This window comes from Etheostoma spectabile, unplaced genomic scaffold (assembly GCF_008692095.1).
Source record: "Etheostoma spectabile isolate EspeVRDwgs_2016 unplaced genomic scaffold, UIUC_Espe_1.0 scaffold00569876, whole genome shotgun sequence".
Classification (NCBI taxonomy): domain Eukaryota; kingdom Metazoa; phylum Chordata; class Actinopteri; order Perciformes; family Percidae; genus Etheostoma; species Etheostoma spectabile.
The window spans coordinates 1-9,721 of record NW_022605394.1 but is presented as its reverse complement, the minus strand read 5'-3'; the positions used below and the strand labels follow the sequence as shown (position 1 = coordinate 9,721).

Genomic DNA, 9,721 nt, shown 5'->3' with positions numbered 1-9,721 from the left:
AAGCTGTTGTTAGAAGCTGTCGTTAGAAGCTGTCGTTAGAAGCTGTCGTTAGAAGCTGTTGCTAAAAGCTGTTGTTAGAAGCTGTCGTTAGAAGCTGTCGTTAGAAGCTGTCGTTAGAAGCTGTTGTCTAAAAGCTGTTGTTAGAAGCTGTCGTTAGAAGCTGTCGTTAGAAGCTGTTGCTAAAAGCTGTTGTTAGAAGCTGTTGTTAGAAGCTGTCGTTAGAAGCTGTTGCTAAAAGCTGTTGTTAGAAGCTGTCGTTAGAAGCTGTCGTTAGAAGCTGTCGTTAGAAGCTGTCGTTAGAAGCTGTTGCTAAAAGCTGTTGTTAGAAGCTGTTGTTAGAAGCTGTCGTTAGAAGCTGTCGTTAGAAGCTGTTGCTAAAAGCTGTTGTTAGAAGCTGTCGTTAGAAGCTGTCGGTAGAAGCTGTCGTTAGAAGCTGTCGTTAGAAGCTGTTGCTAAAAGCTGTCGTTAGAAGCTGTCGTTAGAAGCTGTTGCTAAAAGCTGTTGTTAGAAGCTGTTGTTAGAAGCTGTCGTTAGAAGCTGTCGTTAGAAGCTGTCGTTAGAAGCTGTCGTTAGAAGCTGTTGCTAAAAGCTGTTGTTAGAAGCTGTTGTTAGAAGCTGTCGTTAGAAGCTGTCGTTAGAAGCTGTTGCTAAAAGCTGTTGTTAGAAGCTGTTGTTAGAAGCTGTCGTTAGAAGCTGTCGTTAGAAGCTGTCGTTAGAAGCTGTCGTTAGAAGCTGTTGCTAAAAGCTGTTGTTAGAAGCTGTCGTTAGAAGCTGTCGTTAGAAGCTGTCGTTAGAAGCTGTCGCTAAAAGCTGTTGTTAGAAACTGTTGTTAGAAGCTGTTAAAAACTGTTAAGAGTTACTAGTGAGAGCCTGTTGTGCTTAAAGTCTTTGTTTTTGTGTGTATTCTACGTGTTATAAATTACGCGTGCTGTGCTCTTTTAGTTTTGTTTGGAATATCTTTGTTTATATAGGCGGCACCCATTAACTGTTTTTGTGTTTGGTACTTTTGTATTGTGAAAATTAAAAATCCTTTCTTTCTTTCCATGACCTCGTCTCCCTTCATGTATTGGTTCCTCCACCTTCATCCTTTTTATGTTACGCCCATCATTACAACGGGCCAGGTCGTAACAGAGAGAGTGAGCGAATGATTGAATGTGTGAGTGAGTGTGTGTGCGTGTATGTGTGTATGTGAGAGTGAGTTAATGTGTGTGTGTGTCTGTGTGTGTGCGCGGGTGAGTGTGTATGTGTGTGTGTGTGTGTGTGTGTGTGTGTGTGTGTGTGTGTGTGTGTGTGTGTGTGAAAACAAGGGAACTGATGGAAATGTAAAACTTCTGTTATGATTTAAATTTGTTAAATTACACTGGACAACAATAAAATACATGAACTGACCTCAGAGTCTCCAGTCTACAGTCTGGACTCTCCAGTCCAGCACACAGCTGCTCCACTCCTGAATCCTTCAGGTTGTTGAAGCTCAGGTCCAGCTCTCTCAGATGGGAGGGGTTGGACTTAAGATCTGAGGCCAGAGCAGCACAGCTGATCTCTGACAAACTGCAGCCCCTCAATCTGAATAAAGAATAAATGAAGAAGATAACAATCCAATCCATTTATTATCCAATCAGATGTGTTGATGTAGCTCAACATTACTTTGTCCTGATCAATGACCTTTCCCCTGAAATGAGGATTGTTTAAAATGAGTTGTTAGTTCTATGTGCAGGGCAGTTCTGATATTAATGTTATCATGTGTTGCTTTATTTCCACATATATTTAAAAGATAGATTTATTACATGAAACAAATGTATTTTATGACTTTAGTTGCATCTCTAACTCTTAAAATGTAAAATGTGTAATTTAGGAACGAGGCTACAGGCAGAAAATAGTAATTGTGTTAAAACCTGGTAGAAATCATCTCTCCTTGTTTTTATACAAAGTTAATGTTTAATTACACATTGTTCCTCTAAATAAAAACTAATTTCTGAGAACTATTGAAAATGGCCAAATGTAAATACACAAATCTTAATGTAATAATCTTAGTAAAGATAGAAACAGGGACCTTTAGTTAGTTCTGTTGCAGTTCTGATATTAATGTTATGTTTTGATTTCTTTCTAAATACATTTTTAAATTATTTATTACATAAAACAATGTACTTTTTCATCTCTCTGACTCTTAAAATATAGTGAAGGCCTGTTGTAGTGTCTCTGTGATATTATTGGTGGTATTATTGTTGTGGTGTTTTAATGTTGTGTAATTGTATTGTTATGTATGTTTCCTGCCCAGAAACTACAGCTGAAAATTAGCTTATAGCTTTAATGTTACTGATAACGATTTGAGCATTGTCCCTGTCAAATAAATAAATACATAAATACATAAATAAACTGTTACTGATGTTCAACAGCTGTTTGCAGAAACACAAATATCAACAAAACTAGTACATGAAAAATATAAAACTCTGTTTCATGTAGTGTGATTAAGAACGGTCTCATGCATGATTTATAATCTCAATGTTTGTAAAGTGTGTATCTTTACTCTAATACTGATGACTTCAGCTCTACATTGATTTATGGTGTTGATGATCTGGATTTACCGAGCCCTTCTGCTATTCCTCACAGCTGGAATCAGTCTCAGTCGTCCCTCATCTGATGTGTTGTAGTTCTTCAGGTCCAACTCTTCCAGAACCTCCTCTGACATCTGCAGCATGTAGGCCAGAGCTGAGCAGTGGATCTCAGAGAGTTTCTTCTCTGATCTGTTCTCAGATTTCAGGAACTCTTGGATCTCCTGATGGACTGAGAGGTCCTTCATCTCCGTCAGACAGTGGAAGATGTTGATGCTTCTGTCAGGAGAGATCTCATCACTGTTCATCTCCTTCAGGTTGTTGATGGCTCTCTGGATGATTTCTGGACTGTTGTCTGTCTGACCCAGCAGACCTCCTAAGAGTCTCTGGTTGGACTCCAGAGAGAGGCCATGAAGGAAGCGGACAAACAGGTCCAGGTGGCCATTTTTACTCCTCAGGGATTTCTCCATGGCTCTCTTCAGAAAGACATCCAGGGATGGATAATGTCATGTTCATTGTCATCACGGCTATCTTTCTTTCCAATAACTTAGAAATCTTCTTGAGAAAAGACCCTGAGTTTGAGTGCTTGAAGTCTGGTTCGCAGGAAGTCCTTGAGTACCTGTGTGTGTCCTGTTGGTGTAACAGTGGAACAGGTAGACTGCAGCCAGAAACTCCTGAACGCTCAGATGAACGAAGGAGTAGACTGTTTTCTGGAAGACCACACTCTCTCTCTTGAAGATCTGTGAACAGACTCCAGAGTACAGCGAGGCCTCTGTGACGTCCAGACCACAGCGCTCCAGGTCTTTTGGTAGAACATGATGTTTCCTTTCTCCAGCTGTTCAAACGCCAGCCTCCCCCAGCTTCAGAAGAACTTCCCCGTCGGCCTCCGTCAACTCCTGTGGACTCGTCTCATGTCCCTCAGCATACTTGAGCTTCTTCCTCTTTGTCTGAACCAGCAGGAAGTGGGAGTACATGTCAGTCAGGGTCTTGGGCAGCTCTCCTCTCTGGTGTGTAGTCAACATTTTGTCCAGGACTGTAGCAGTGATCCAGCAGAAGACTGGGATCAGACACATGATGTGGAGGCTCCTGGAGGTCTTGATGTGGGAGATGATTTCTGCTGGACAGCTCTTCATCGCTGACTCTCTTCCTGAAGTACTCCTCCTTCTGGGGGTCAGTGAAGCTCGTAATTGTTACCCTGTCAACACACGCAGGAGGGATCTGATGGCTGCTGCAGGTCGGGAAGTTATCCAGACGAGAGCCGAGGGAAGCAGCTTCCCCTGGATGAGGTTTGTCAACAGCAGGTTGATTGAGGACTTCTTTTTGACATCAGAAACAACCTTCCTCTTGTTGAAATTCAGTGAAAGTCTGCTTTCATCCAGGCCGTCAAAGATGAAGAGAAGTCTGGAGGGCAGCGAGATGGTCTGCTGGGACCTCCTGTAATGTTGAATGGAAAACACGGAGCAGCTCCAGAAGACTGTACTGCTCATCTTTGATCAGGTTCAGCTCCCTGAAGGAAAGAGGAATCACCAGATCGACATCTGGTTCTCCAACCCCTCGGCCCAGTCCAGAACAGAACTTCTGCACTGAGAAGGTTTTCCAACGCCAGCGACGCCGATCATCAGAGACGACTCTGATGGGTTTCTGTTGGCCCGGTGAGGCTTTAAAGATCTCGCTGCACTGGATTGGAGAGTCAGGAGGGTCTCCATCTTGGAGATGTCTCCAGCTGCCTCACTTCATGTTGGGTATTAACCTCCTCTCTCAGTTGTCTGTGATGTAGACCGCAGTGTAGACCCTGCTGAGGAGGGTTCCACTTCCTGTTTGTCAGCTCCTTCAGTCACACGTTCATATGTCTTCTTCACTCTGATCTTATGTTCATGCTGACCACAGATCTCTATAGGAAAGAAAAGGTGAAAGATCAAAAAAGACGAAAAGTTTATCAATATGAAACCAAATACTAATTTTATAAAACTAATCGATCACTTCTTAAAGTAACAAAAGACATCATGATTTTCCCCCTCTCATTCCCCCTGCATGTTGATGAGATTTGAGGTTTTTGGCGTGTTAGTTTAATCAACAATCTTCTACTGGAGATAAAAACACTCTGAGATCACTCTAAAATGGCAGGTAGAATTAATTAATATGTAATGATATTCATAATGATGGTAAAGGTCGCTGCTGTATGACCCAACAGTCGTGTTGGAGACATGAAGACATCAGCAGACAGATGGACAGACTTACTTTTTCCAGAGCTGGTCTCGACTGGCTGTCTGCAGTCCAGCTAGGTTCTGGTTCTGGTTGGTTCTGGACAACACCTCCTCAAGACATCTCTCCTCTTCTCTCTGTGAGTTTAGTATTTAATCATTAATACTTGTTATTGATCCCCAGTGGGGAGAAATTATAATTTACACTCTGTTAAAACACACTGGCCAGAAATACACATGCACAATGGAGTGATGTCAATAGGGGGGGGGGTCAGTGCCTTGCTCAGAGCACCTTGGCAATGCCCAGGAAGTGAACTGGGCATCTCGCCAGCTACCAGTCACTCCTGGACTGTGGTCCGTAGTTTATATTATTATTATCAGAGGAATGAGACATGAATGAGTTGGTATCAGGTCTCTTACTTTGTGTCTGAGGGTCCAGGTCCAGGACTGAAGTCTGGAGGATTGCCTTTGGACCAGTCACTCTTCATAGACTGACAGCTGATACTACAGACTCTGGTCTCCGTCATTGTTCTGGACTCTTTAAACACCAACACGTTTTTATTAATGTTCCTTTAATCATGATGCAGGAGCCATGTGTCTCCACCTGTTAGTCTGGGTAATGTAGTTCGTATTTTCAGCCACTAGGGGGAGTATATTTACAGGTGTGGTGATCAGTGAGGGAAAGGTGTGTGGATGGGGAGAAGGGGCAAACACCTGCACTGGGTGAAGAACCTTTTTATGTGAAATACCCTTTTCTACTTTTTTTCTAATAAAGGGGAAACCCCCCCCCCCCCCCCCCCAAAGAGAATGGAGACCTGGACTCCATGCCGTCCATGCCGAGGCTCATAGGATCGCCTCACCACCTCATATTATCTTTAATAAAGACAATTATGGAGCAACACACACACTGCTGACAGAATTAAAAGGATTCAAAGTTATACTTTGGTCTGTAGGGTCCAGGTTCTTTACTGAGGTCGGAGGTTTAAATCTGGACCGGTCACTCTTCATAGACTGAAGCCGGATACGACAGACTCTGGTCTCCATCTCTGGTTCTGGGACTCTGCAAAACCACAACACGCTTTTATTCAATTTAATTTCATTTTTATACAGCGCTAAATCACAACAACAGTTATCCTCATGGCGCTTTCCATAAAAGAGCAGGTCTAGACCAGGACTCTGGGATGTTATTTATCTCCCAGGGCTTCCATAAAGAGCAGGTCTAGACCGGACTCTGGGATGTTATTTATCTTCCAGGTCTTTCCATAAAGAGCAGGTCTAAACCAGGACTCTGGGATGTTATTGATCTCCCAGGTTTTTCCATAAAGAGCAGGTCTAGACCAGGACTCTGGGATGTTATTATCTCCCAGGTCTTTCCAAAGACCAGGTCTAGACCAGGACTTTGGGATGTATTGATCTCCCAGGTCTTTCCATAAAGAGCAGGTCTAGACCGGACTCTGGGATGTTATTGATCTCCCAGGTCTTTCCATAAAGAGCAGGTCTAGACCAGGACTCTGGGATGTTATTTATCTCCCAGGTCTTTCCATAAAGAGCAGGTCTAGACCAGGACTCTGGGGTGTCATTTATCTCCCAGGTCTTTCCATAAAGAGCAGGTCTAGACCAGGGACTCTGGATGTTTTTATCTCCCAGGTCTTTCCATAAAGAGCAGGTCTAGACCGGACTCTGGGATGTTATTGATCTCCCAGGTCTTTTCATAAAGAGCAGGTCATCTGCCTCGACCGGTTGGGGTGAGAGAGAGAGAGAGAGAGAGAGAGACAGAAAGACAGACAGAGAGAGACATGGAGAATTGTAGCAGAGGGTGTGGAGCAGGAACATGGAGGCAGCAGGTGACTCCAACCACAGATCCAGATCCAGAACCAACTGCAGGAAGAGATAGGAGGAGAGAGAGGAGAGGAGAGGGGCAAGACTCTGTGAAGAGTGAGGTTGCATACAGATGGAGAGAAAGAGGAAGAAGAGAGGTGCTCAGTGCGTCATGGGAAGTCCCCCAGCAGTCTAGGCCTATAGCAGCGTAACTAAGGGATGGTTCAGGACTCTCCTGGGCCCGACCTGACTAGAAGCTCTATCAAGAGGAAAGTCTTAAGCCTTGAGTCAGTGCAATGACTATTATTGCCAATACCTATTAATATTATTCCGCCAGTTTTTGTCCCGCTACTCGTCCCGGAGCGTTGCCAACACACACACACAGTACATGGAAACGTGTGTAATGATCAGGAATGGTGACTTTTCAACCAGATGCGGTTTTCACAAAGTCGAAAAATTTCTCATAGACTTGAATGGAAAATGTTTAGGAAATCGCTCCCCCCTCTTGGGACCGTGCTGTATCTCCATACTTTAACGTAGAAACATGATTAAAAGTTTAAACCGAAGACCAGACTTTGGGGTTTATTGGGCTGAATGGGCGTTCAGATATCAAGCACGGTTTCTCCAGAATCCCAGTCTACGTACGTCCGTTCTCAGACCGCTTTTCCAATGCATTCAAATATCAGTGTGTGTGTGTTGTGTGTGTGTGTGTGTGTGTGTGTGTGTGTGTGGGTGTGTGTCTTCTCATACTTTGTGTCTGGGGGTCCAAGTTCTTTACTGAAGTTCAGAGGTTCTCTTCTGGACCGGTCACTCTTCATAGACCACCAGCCTGGTACTCCAGACTCTGCTCCGTCCTCCTCTTCCTCCAAATGACTCATCTTCTGATCTGGAGTCAGTCTGAGAGGAACAACAGCAACACTGACTGGGATTAAAACACAAATGGGAAATTAATTAAATTAAATTGAAATGATTAATATATTGCACAATTTTTTTTTTGGCACAAAACCAGCTCTATCCATATATATAGATATACAGATATATCTACATATCTTTATTATCTGATATGAACAGTAGTCTGTGTCTATGCTGAGGTTAGAACTTGGACCATTCAGAAATCAGAAGGGACGAGTAATACAGCTGTGTACATCAGATAGTAGAGATACTACACACTGGACTCTGACACCCCCCCCCCCCCCACACACACACACACACATGCAGACACACACACAAACACGCAAACTCACACAAAACACACACACACACACTCACATCTGCAGAGCCTCCGTGGTGGAATGTGTTTCCTTTGAGAGTAAAATAATAAATGTAGATTATTACCACCCCTGCCTCAGCCTTCAGCTTCCTCCTCCTCCTTCTTCACACTGAATGGAGTCTCAGCTGGATCACCTCTTCCTCTTCTCCTCTCCTCATCTGCTCCTCCCCCCTTCATTTACTGGAAACCAGGTGAGTTCCTCTGTAGGGGGTGTCTTTCTGTGTGTGTTGTGTGTGTGTGGTGTGTGTGTGTGTGTGTTGTGATTTTGGATGAGATTCAACTATATTGTCATTGTGCAGAGTACAATGCAGTTTGCGTAATAATAATTCAAGTACAGACAGGTGGTGCGTAGGCAGGCAGCTTTATTTGTAGAGCACATTTCAGCAACAGGGCAATTCAAGTGCTTTACACAAAATCAGTTAAAAGATAAAACACAAGTACAAACAGTTAAAATCATAAGCATTAAAAACTATAAAACACATGATAGACAGTTAAAACAAAATAGAAACATTAGGACACATAAAACACAAGAATAAAAGTTACAGTGCGGCATAAGAAATTTAAAGAAATGAGCATTAATTTAAAGAAAGGCAGCATCAAAAGAAAGGTCTTCAGCCTTGATTTAAAAGAACTGAGAGTAGCAGCGGATCTGCAGGTTTCTGGGAGTTTATTCCAGATATGAGGAGCATAGAAACTGAAAGTGCTTCACCCTGTTTAGTTCTGACTCTGGGGACAGAAGTAGACCTGTCCCAGATGACCTGAGAGGTCTGGGGGGGTCATAGTGTAGTAGTAGACCTGTCCCAGATGACCTGAGAGGTCTGGGTGGTTTATAGTGTAGTGGTAGACCTGTCCCAGATTACCTGAGAGGTCTGGGGGGGTCACAGTGTAGTAGCAGATCAGAAATGTATTTTGGACCTAAACCGTTAAGGGATTTATAAACTAGCAAGAGTACTTTGAAATCATTCTTTGAGACACAGGAAGCCAGTGGAAGGACTTCAGAAACTGGAGTAGTGATGTGATCCAGTCTCTGTCTTAGTGAGGACTGGAGGGATGTGATCCAGTCTCTTGGTCTTAGTGAGGAGCCGAGAAGCAGCGTTCTGAATCAGCTGTAGCTGGTCTGATTGATTTTTTAGGAGACCTGTAAAGACCCCGTACAGTAGTCAAGTCTACTGAAGATGAAAGCATGGACCAGTTTTTCCAAGTCCTGTTGACACATAAGTCCTTTAACCCTTGATTTATTCTTAAGGTGATAGTAGGCTGACTTTGTAATTGTCTTAATGTGGCTGTTAAAGTTCAGGTCTGAGTCCATGACTACACCAAGATTTCTGGGTTGTCTGTTGTTGTTTAACATTGTTGTTTGAAGCTGAGCGCAGACTTTTAATCGTTCCTCTCTTGCTCCAAAAACAACACCTCAGTTTTCCTTCATTTAATTTCAGAAAGTTCTGGCACATCCAGTCGTAATTGGTTCGATGCACTTAGTCAGTTTTTTGTATTTGACTATAGTCCCCTGGCGATAAGGTTATGTAAATTGTGTGTGTCGTCCGGATAACTATGGTAACTTATTTTGTTGTTCTCCATATCTGAGCCAGTGGGAGCATGTAGATGTTAAACAGAAGAGGCCCCAGAATGGAGCCTTGCGGAACGCCGCACATCATATTGTACGCTCAGATGCATAATTACCTATTGACACAAAGATCCCTATTCTTTATGTAGGATTCAAACCAGTTAGTACTAGCCAGAAAGGCTTAGTACTAAACTGGCTCAGTTTTCCAATCGGTCTAGTAGTATGTCGTGGTCAACCGTGTCAAACTGCACGCACTGAGATCAAGTAATACTAAGATTGAATTTTTGCAATATCTGTGTTAGGGTGGATGTCATTAAAG

At 43.2% G+C, this 9,721-nt stretch overlaps 1 long non-coding RNA gene and 1 pseudogene across 1 annotated transcript; both read right to left on the bottom strand.

Annotated features, from left to right (window-relative positions):
- Window positions 1-1,379: 1,379 nt before the first annotated feature.
- LOC116685490 (NACHT, LRR and PYD domains-containing protein 12-like) lies at window positions 1,380-4,551 on the bottom strand (annotated as a pseudogene).
- A 313-nt stretch (window positions 4,552-4,864) lies between these two features.
- LOC116685491 (uncharacterized) lies at window positions 4,865-7,487 on the bottom strand. The gene is made up of 3 exons (XR_004330963.1): window positions 7,319-7,487; window positions 5,171-5,288; window positions 4,865-4,888 (listed from the first exon to the last, which is right to left on the bottom strand). It is a non-coding gene; the product is annotated as an uncharacterized LOC116685491 (long non-coding RNA).
- Between the last annotated feature and the right edge of the window lie 2,234 nt (window positions 7,488-9,721).